This window comes from Harpegnathos saltator, unplaced genomic scaffold (genome assembly GCF_003227715.2).
Source record: "Harpegnathos saltator strain DR-91 unplaced genomic scaffold, Hsal_v8.6 scaffold174, whole genome shotgun sequence".
NCBI lineage: Eukaryota > Metazoa > Arthropoda > Insecta > Hymenoptera > Formicidae > Harpegnathos > Harpegnathos saltator.
In genome coordinates this window covers 461,869-471,728 of record NW_020229955.1, presented here as the reverse complement: position 1 = coordinate 471,728, position 9,860 = coordinate 461,869, and positions in this window count along the sequence as shown.

Below are 9,860 nucleotides of genomic sequence, written 5' to 3'. Positions count from 1 at the left end.
CGATGAAAGTGATTTTAATTTCACCGTACCAACAACGTGACCAACACACTCTACGCGCGTCTTCCTTCGGAGAGACGCGCGGAGAGGTCATTTCGAATGATGCGAGAGAAACGAACGATACGTAATTTTTCCGATCGATGATCTTCCGATACACTTTGACAGACAGAATCGTCAGTGGCTGCCAAAGTTTCGCGTTTTATGTTTTATGTTCTTTGTGGTGTAGGTCAACATTCTATTCGACATTCGTCGTAATTAATTTTATCCGGCGATGCGGACTGTTCGATATTGATTTCGGCCGATTCAATGTTAATTGTAACCGCGTGAACGTCCGTTCCTCCGCGAGAAGCCACGAGAAGATCTCTCTCTCTCTCTCTCTCTCTCTCTCTCTCTTGGAAGAAATCAAAAGGACACCGGGTATACATATTTACCGCTCTAGAAAGACGCTCTTTCCGCTACTTCATTGGACATATTTGTCTCACAACGATAACGACTGTCCAACTGTGCGCTTTGTTGTGACTCGTCACGTGCACATGTTAATTTCTATATTTTTTGTCGTATTTTTTGCGCGTCGCGTTAACGAGATTGGTCGGCGCGATTAACTGATGCCGGCTAATGGCGAGAACGCGCGCGTCGGTCGACTAATTAACAATAGGAGAGAGAGAGGGAAAGAGATGCGCAGGGACAATATAACGGACGGTGTAATTCGGGCACCGTCGAGTCTCTCTCTCTCTCTCTCTCTCTCTCTCTCTCTCTCTCTCTCTCTCTCTCTCTCTCTCTCTCTCTCTCTCTCTCTCTCTCTCTCCTCTCTCTCTCTCTCTCTCTCTCTCTCTCTCTCTCTCTCTCTCTCTCTCTCTCTCTCTCTCTCTCTCTCTCTCTCTCTCTCTCTCTCTCTCTCTCTCTCTCTCTCTCTCTCTCTCTCTCTCTCTCTCTCTCTCCCTCTCTCTCTCTCTCTCTCTCCCTCTCCGACTGGATAAAAACGGTAATTACAAGTTGACATAAGAGCAAGAAGATCGGAACGGTGGAAGTAAAACGTTTCAAGGAGACGACGTTTTCCTCGCGTATTGAGTCTGTAAAAAAATTCGGTTCGATTTCTTCGTCAATTTTGACTTTATTATTTTCTATGAAAACGAATAATTCATTAATGGATATAATACACCCATTTGATAGATACATTATACGTTTTTCCTGTATATATATTCCATCAAATATTTTAACTGTACATCGCTAAAATATTTATAAAATATATGCCGCGTTATGTATGTCGCGATATGAGGAATTCGTGACAATAAAAATTTCTCCTCGATAAAAATCATTCTTACGATCGTCGGGAACGTGTATCGAATGAAAGGTAGCTCAAAGCACGTATTATGCATTTTGGTTTAAACGAATCGTGTGCAATCACAGATTAATTAATTCGATTGTTCCGATAATATTCGGTAACGTTACGTAATGTCATTTACGCGATTCTCACTCTCATCGCGAGCATATTTTTTAATATCTTTAATATCTTTAATATCTTTCGTATCTATTTCGATTCGTCGTTGAATTTGATTACACGTGATACCTCAGACATTGTGTTAATCGATGCGCTTACATCTCCTCGCGATATCGCGAAATAAAGAAGAATCGATTTTTTTCGATCATGAATCCCACCAATAAAGAGGAGAAACCAGTCATACGTGTGTCATACGGACGCTGTCACTTTATTTTATCATGACGGTATTCTTGTTAATTGCAAAATGTCAATTTTGCGTACACGAGTGTATCTCTTCCCTTTTTATCAATGACCGTGCAAAAACACGAAGCTCGCTGATAATGAGGATCAGAAGTGATCGAAAGTCTCGATTAAGGGGGGAGCCTGGTTTAGAAGGCCAAAAAGAACATGTTTTTCATGAATTTTTTTTTAACTCAAAGTTGATATCTATTCATGAATCTTTTACAGCATTTTTATTAACACTTGAAAGATAAAATAAAATTTTTAATAGTAACAAAAAGAATTTTTTAGACGTTGAATTGCAAGTGTTTCTACCGCTGCAGAAATCACGGTGTTTGCTTGCGCCGGTAATAGCGAGCGTGATTTTGTCTGAAACAAAAAGGAATAAAGTAAGATATTAATTATAACATACGTATTTTGTAGATGAACTAAAAGAATTAACTGAAAGTTAACATTTTTATAATTTTTCAATGATTTAAAGAAACAAAATCGATTTTCGCCCAGAAATTTTGTCTTTAACTAGTAAAGGACATGCTTAAAAACACTTTTTTCCGAATTTCTTTAGTTCGTATAGAAGAGGATTTAATAATCTTTCAAATTGTTTTGGAACAACTCGATCAGTCTAGTAGTTCTTTTTTATCACCGGCGCAAAACTGAAAAATACGGTTTTGAGAAAAACGCGTTTAAAGCTTTTTTTTTAAAGAAGAGTAGTAATTTTTTTAAATTTACAGCAATCTGAGACTAATCAGCTATTCCAGAGACACATAATAGTCCCTTACTTTCTTCGTTTCGGAACTCGTTTTCTTGCATCAATTCCATTCTACGAGCTGCTCTAGCCTCTTTGGTGTTGCTTAAGCTGCTGCGGCGCTCTCCTCTCTTGATACGTGAGTCATCGTACGATTCAGCAAAAAATTTCGCATTTTGACCAGTTCTGATCTCTAATTCATTCATCATCTTCAATATTGAATAATATCCTTCGATGAAGATGCAAGCAGCAATAAAAATAGTAATTTCAATTATTTTGGCGCCCGAATGCAAGCGCTTAGGAGCAAGACGCCACACCGTAGAGTTAAAACTCTCGTTTGCGTTTTGCGTGACCTCCTAAACAATGTCGTCTTATGTCATGACTATCAGCACTGCTAAGTTTTCTTTTAGATGCACTCGAAATCACATTTTCACTTTCACGTTCCTTAGTAAAACGATTGCCGTGAAATTTTTTTTTATGGCTCCGAAGCACGGTGTCGCTTTTCATGAGATCCTTTCGGATATGTTGACATTTTTTTCAATTAAGAAAAAATAAAACAAACAAATAAATTGGCGTCTATAGAGGTGTAGTAACGTGCCGGCGTTCTGAGCTCAACTAATCATTATATGCAGTACGCACAGCGTCGTTTCGAATTTCTTTACACACACACACACACACACACACATTCTCATTTTCCTTTGAATTGTCCCTGACTCATACGATGGGGACAACCCATTTATCGGGCCGACGACTGTTTAAGAAAAGCTGAACAAAAGGGACGGGCCTGGTTACCTGGCTACTTTGCGCGCTCGGCTTCTCATAGCTGTAATTTCCAGAATTTAAGAGATATTGTTTTGAAATTTGAAATGTACATTTTCAAAGAGTACTACTATCAATTAAGCAAAAAAAAATAATCGATTTTTTGAACTTTCTAAACCACGCTCTCCCCTTAACGACGGTTCAAATTTGCCGTCGAATTTAACGCTTCGTATGATCTCTCCTCTGCGTCATGGGCGCATTCTTGTTTAACATTGCAATTACTGCCGACAGGATCGATTGCCGATCGCGGTAGGTACTTATTTGTCCGAGCACTTCTCCCCTGTGTTATTCAATTTTGGACGCGTTCTCGTTAACTATGTGCCGCTAAAGTCTTGATATTTGCGAAAAATCCGCCTGCCGTATGCCATCGCGTCGCGAAGAACGATTCGCCACTTCTATTTATATCCGAGGAGCGACGAACGATACATTACGCCCCAAAACTCTTGTTCTTCGCATATGGATCCTTCGGTGAGAATTTCACAGCGATCGCTGTGAAGGATGAGGGAATACTCTGCCGAGGAGGCAAACGTCTCACATTTTTCATCGGACATCTCTCGTTGATCGAACGTTCAATCTCCCTCATTGATCTGTTAGGAATTAGAATAAGGGAGTAATAAGTTTCGCGTTGCAATCCGTTCGCTAATCTTGCATGAAACACACCCGTCGGAAAATCCTGTGAAAGGATATCGAAATTGCTAACCGCTCCAACGATTATATCCTGCACGTTTCATCCTGAGGAAGCTTCGATTTCATCATGGTCGAAGAGTGACGAGTGGCTTCGGGACACGCTGTATACCGAGAATAGATACGTATGTATCTATGTGTGTGTGTATACGCAGACTCATACGCGATTGCGTGTCAATTTATTTCAACCCGGCAGAAATCCTTAAGGCAATCCCGAGCCGCGCGCTGCCGATCCGCCGCGCCGGCCGGCCGGGTTTCAGAAGTCCGTCGACGTTCAATTACTCGTCCGTAAATAATCCGATCGATATTGACGCGGCATGTTGCGCGCGGCCGAATCGCATCGGTGAATTTCCACTGCTATTGCAACTGCGGCCGCCTCTGTTGCTGCTGCTGCTGCTGCCACTGCTGTCGTAAATTACGTCCGGGAAAAGGATATCTGTCGAAATCAATCTTCGCCTAATTAACTATTGACGTCGCTGTTGCGTTTGAGATTCGCTTGTCACAGTCCTGTTCTTTCTCTTGATTTCTCTCCAATTTATTTCCACCCCAGTCGACCTTGCGCTATCGATGTTGGAGCTTTGGGGCGCATGGGACGGAGAGGGATTCTTTAGAATATCTCGAGGTATGTTTTTCTCAGACAACGGAGACAATTACAATAATATCGTGTAACTGCGATGAAACCGAAACTAAAATCGGCGCGCTTCTAGGTAAGGCATCGAGTGTGTGTGTGTCGCTAATGCGATGCAGCATTAACAATAGTTGATCCTGAGGATCGAAAAGTCGTTTTCGCTTAAGAAAGAATAAAAGAGGAGAAGGCCGAGGATCTAATCTGGCTGTCGCTAATGTATTGACGAATCGTAGAATTGATGTCGAGTGTCGTGGTCACGGCTGAGGCAAAAAGAGAACACGTTTCCACGACGAGAGAACTCTCTCGGTGACAAGGACGAGCTCTGTCGCGACGCGTTATAGCTTATAGCGCGATATCTCGACGCCCTTTGCGGCGGAATGATAAATTTGTTTTGATTCGTTTGTGCCCGCATTAGGTCACGCTTATCGAGCACGCGTGATCCGCGTAACTTTAGTTAATACGCATTTCGCAAAACGCGTCGCGCAGTGCGTGAGCGCAGGTGCGTGGGCGCGATTATTCCCGTCGCGTTCTCGCGACGACAGGAATAATCGCGCTTAAGCGAGCTTTCGTTTATCCGCGAAACGCGACAGAGTCCGGAGTCCGCGCTGATCCTCGCGTTTATCCTCACGTCCTTATCAAAGATTGCCTGCGAAATTAGCGGAATGCTAAATTCGCGCACGCGGGCCGTATTTACCGTGCACACACTTGCGATGCCGTTCTATTCTCAGGTATTTCAATAACAACGCGTGCAGCAGCAGACGTCGTGCTGAGAGAGAGAGAGAGAGAGAGAGAGAGAGAGAGAGAGAGAGAGAGAGGGAGAGACGAGGCTCCGAACTCGTCTTAATTAAATTACACAAGTCGCCCGGACGGGAGAACCTTCCCGGTGCGTTCGTCATCATCGAGGTGTCGAACGTTTGAGAGCAGCCGCGCTCTTGAAATTGTCTGTTGAAGCCTCTGGCGAGTCGACCACTGATTCGATCATCGAATCTCGATTATCTGGGTTTTTTTTTTCTGCTATTTGTGCGCGAAGGACGCGAGGAAAGCACAAGTGGCGATGCGTTGCCGTCATGTCCGGCAAATATTTGCGTGGGTCGGACGGGACTCGATAACGTCAGTCCGCCGGAAAACGAGCGAGCGTGAATTATTTCTGAAACTATCGGACGTGTTATCCGCCTCTCTCGAGTATGATTATGCGTCACGAGACTCGTGACACAATTAATCACGAGTGGACCTTCGTTAATCGCTTATCGAATCTCGTGACTCGTCCTAGAGAGAGACAGAATAAGAGAAAGAGAGAGAGAGAGAGAGAGAGAGAGAGAGAGAGAACGAGAGAGAGCGAAAGTTCGTGTAGAAAACGAAGCAGCTGGTCGCAGATATCGTCCAGCGACAAGTACGTGGGCTCTAATCGTGCACAAATACTTCATCCATTATCTGCTGACAATAACAAACGCCTGTCTGTTCGTCCATCCGTTCGAGAGGTATTGGAGAAAAATAATGCGGAGGGGATCGATCGGGACCGCGTGTTGACACGAATCTAAACCTCGTTGAGTCTAATCGTCCAAACGGAGACTGAATTTCGTCATACGGGACAAAAAACACACACACACAGAATAATACAATCTGATAAACGAGCAAAAAATGAAATGACGTCGAAGTTGGCAGGGAATCGAATTGTTTACATCCTCGCGTGCAGCTCATCGACACGTTAAATTCGTGAGTTGCGTCCACGGCGGGAAAAGTCGCGGACGAAATGAAGAAACGAATGCAAACAACAGCGGAATCGATCCATTAACATTTGACACTTTCAATCAGGTTGTTGGTTCCTTTACGATCCTGCACATTTATTTCCGTCTATTGATGTGAAGCTTTCGCAGTGACAGATTGACATATTAAAATGACTGCATGTGCGATAATAAAATTTTATATCGCGGTTATCGTTCAGAAAGTTTCAATAATCTCCATCTTCGACTCTAAAACTTGTTCTAATTACATTCGCATCGTGTCTGGATACGTGTGTACATTATATGACTCGATTACTTATTTATTTACTGGACTTATTTACTTATTTACGAGAAGCATCTTTATTCTTGGTAATCATTATCAGCTAATTGTTATTAAATGAATCTAATCGTTATTACGATCAGATCACAATCATTACTACGATTAGACTGTTCCAGAGCGGCTTCGCGACCGCTCGACGCTATCATATCATATCATATACCGCATTGAATCACATTTTATTTTGACACGATAGCCATGATTAAAAGGATTAGTGAGTTCGGTCTAACAAGCGTCGAGGTTATATCGCAGCTCGCGTGAGAATGCATTAAAAACGACGTTAATTGTCGGGTGAACGCGCGCGCGTTACATTCAACAATCAGTTACAAAGTCAACTCGATTTATATATATTTTTTATCGCGTTCACGCACAACGTGGGACGACGTTAATTCGGCCTCGCGAGGCGAGGCGCGGGCTGAGACGGTTCTCAATTCGCGGCGAAGTTACGCGAGTCGGCGTGGCGTCGCTCGATTATTCCGTCTCGCTGGAAACAACGAGCGCGCGGTGATTAGATCACGCTATCAATTCGCCCCGCGAACGCGATCGATTCGCGCGTATACACGCGCGTGTATACGCACATGTCTGTATAATCGCGGCACGCGCGCGATACGTGATTCGCCGCTTCCACGGGAGCGGGGGAGGGGGGGGGACGAATAAACAGCAAAGGGCCATTGACCCCTTCTGATCGCGCGCCTTGACTCCTCGCAAACACGACCGAGAGATAAAAGTCATTCTCGCTCTCGGAAGACGAACGAATACGCGTCGAAAAACGACGCGCTTCCTCCCCCAATTCGGAGGGCTTTTACTCGGGCGATTTATAATTCACCGTGATCGGTTGCCGTGCGAGAGTAATTCGTCGCCGCAAATATGTTCGCCGTGATGCCAGCCGTGTTCGCAAAATGAGAGCGCGAACTGCGATGTGACGAGAAGGAAAAGTTCCTTCCTTTGTCAAGTTCATCCTAATGGAGAACTGCAAGTCCGCGTTCGCCGTTCGCACTTTGTCCGCGGTCGCTCGACTATTATTTTCTTCTGGTCGTTGTTCGCGCATTGGACGCGCGGTCATGGCAGCGTGACGTCATCCTGCAAAGTATTGTTGCCGAAGAATCACGAGTCGTGATGGGAATACGGGAGTCGACGCAGGTGTCATCGGTGCTCTTCCACTGGGCGGGAAACCACCGTCGGCTGCGCGCTTTCATTCGCGCGCTGGAGAGGATCGGCTAGGGGGAAGCAAGTCTCGGGATTTTTGTTGCGCTGCAAATGCAACAGCATGAAATCGAAGAGAAATCGAGTCTGATGAAAGCTGATTAAAAGCAACGCGAGCGAGCAATGCTCCTCAGAACTAGAGGCGTAATTTTTCTTCGAAGTCTTCGTGTTCGAGAAGCTTCGCAGCTCCGAAGAAGCGAACCTTCGAAGTTTCATCGAACTTTGAAATTTCGAAAATTATATATTGTCTGATTTTTTATACTTTTATTATCCGCGGAATCTGTAGAAGATTTGACTGAGAGAGGCCTAGCATGCAGTATTGGGCAGTATTAAACTTAATTTTAAAGGATTTACAAGAGATGGCGCGATGAGCACTTAATGGCATCGGCCCATAGTGATGCCAACTTTATATGAAAGCCCTGTCATTAGGCTTTAAGAATCAGTATATTTCATTTGGTCCAAATGTAAATAACATATTTTCTTAGCGCATTCAATATGTCGAGTTTTGTGCCAACGAAACGCAATTTGCGGGAAGCGTTACTTTGTTGTTTCCATTTGAAAAAATCGGCAGCTGAAAGTCTTCGTTTGCTGTTTCCGAAGCTTATGGGGATTATGCTCCATCGATCTCTGACCTGTGAGTACTGGTTTAGACGATTCAAAAGTGGAGATTTTGATTTGGAAGATAAGGAACGCCCTGGTTAACCGAAAAAGTCTAAAGACGAAAAGTTGAAGGCATTGCTGGACGAAGATCAATGTCAAACGCTTGAAGAATTGGCAGAAGCCAATTAAATATAATCAAAATGGCCGTCTCTAAACGTTCGAAGTCGATGGGGAAACGACCAGAGAAAGGCCAAAAGACACGACAAAGCTTCCCCAGCATGACAACGCTCGGCCACATGTCGCTAAATCGACGAGCGAAGGAAACGCTAGAGCTGCTCGGATAGGATGTTCTAGTCCACCCGCCGTATTCACCAGACATTGTTCCTTCCGATTTCCACTTGTTTCGATCCATGCAGAATCACCCTTTCTGCCCAACACTTCAGTCCTTCAGAAGATATCAAAAAATGGCTTCATGATTCATGGATAACTACAAATGATGAGGAATCCGCCTTTTACTAGAAAGATGGGAAAAATCGTTAGGTAGCTAACGATGGACAATACTTTGAATAACATGTACTTATCGCTTTGTTTCGAAATAAACGTTCATTTTCACGAAAGAATCCCGTTAAAATTAAGTTTAATACCCAATACGTGCATGCAGAAACAAAGAGCTACTAGGCTCAGAAACAACCGACCCACATTCTTCGAAGCTTCGAACATATCAAAGCTTCGAAGAGTGGATAGTGTTCAAAGACTAATCTTCGAAGCTTCGGCAAAAGAAACTTCCAAGTTTCGAAGTCGACTTCGAAGCTCCGGATCATTCGAAGCTTCGGAACTTCGAAGCTGCCGAAGAGTAACAGCCCTATTCGGAGCGAGTCGTCGGTCGAATTCTCCAGGGGATTTATCTGAGCTCGGCGGGAGCAACAAAGTACGATCGGATATAGTGTGTGTGTGTGTGTCTTATATTATTATATGTGCGTCACGGTGCGGATACCGCTCGAGTTAACTCGCCGCAGCACGCGACAGACGCAACGAGCCGTTCAATTGACTAATTACTACGGCCGGCGTGTGTGGTATGTAATACGATGTAATCGTTGATATGGTTCGAAAAGAGCCGCTCTTCCGGTCGTTGGAATCGGTTTTTCCCGCGGAGAGCGATCGAATCGCCGGAAAACCGCTCCCGGCTCGTCCGTCCGTCGATGTTCCCTCAGCGAGCACAGCTCGTTATCACGTGTTGTTTACCAAGTGTATTTCATTTGCCAAGTGTCGCTTTGCAATAACGAAATAATGCGAAGCAGCTCGATCGAGTTGCATAAGCGACACTAGTCGCTTATAGGAAGCCGACAGCGATGGTAATCGATAGAATATTCGCGCGGCAATTTGCGGGGCGAGATTCGCGGAACGAGAGT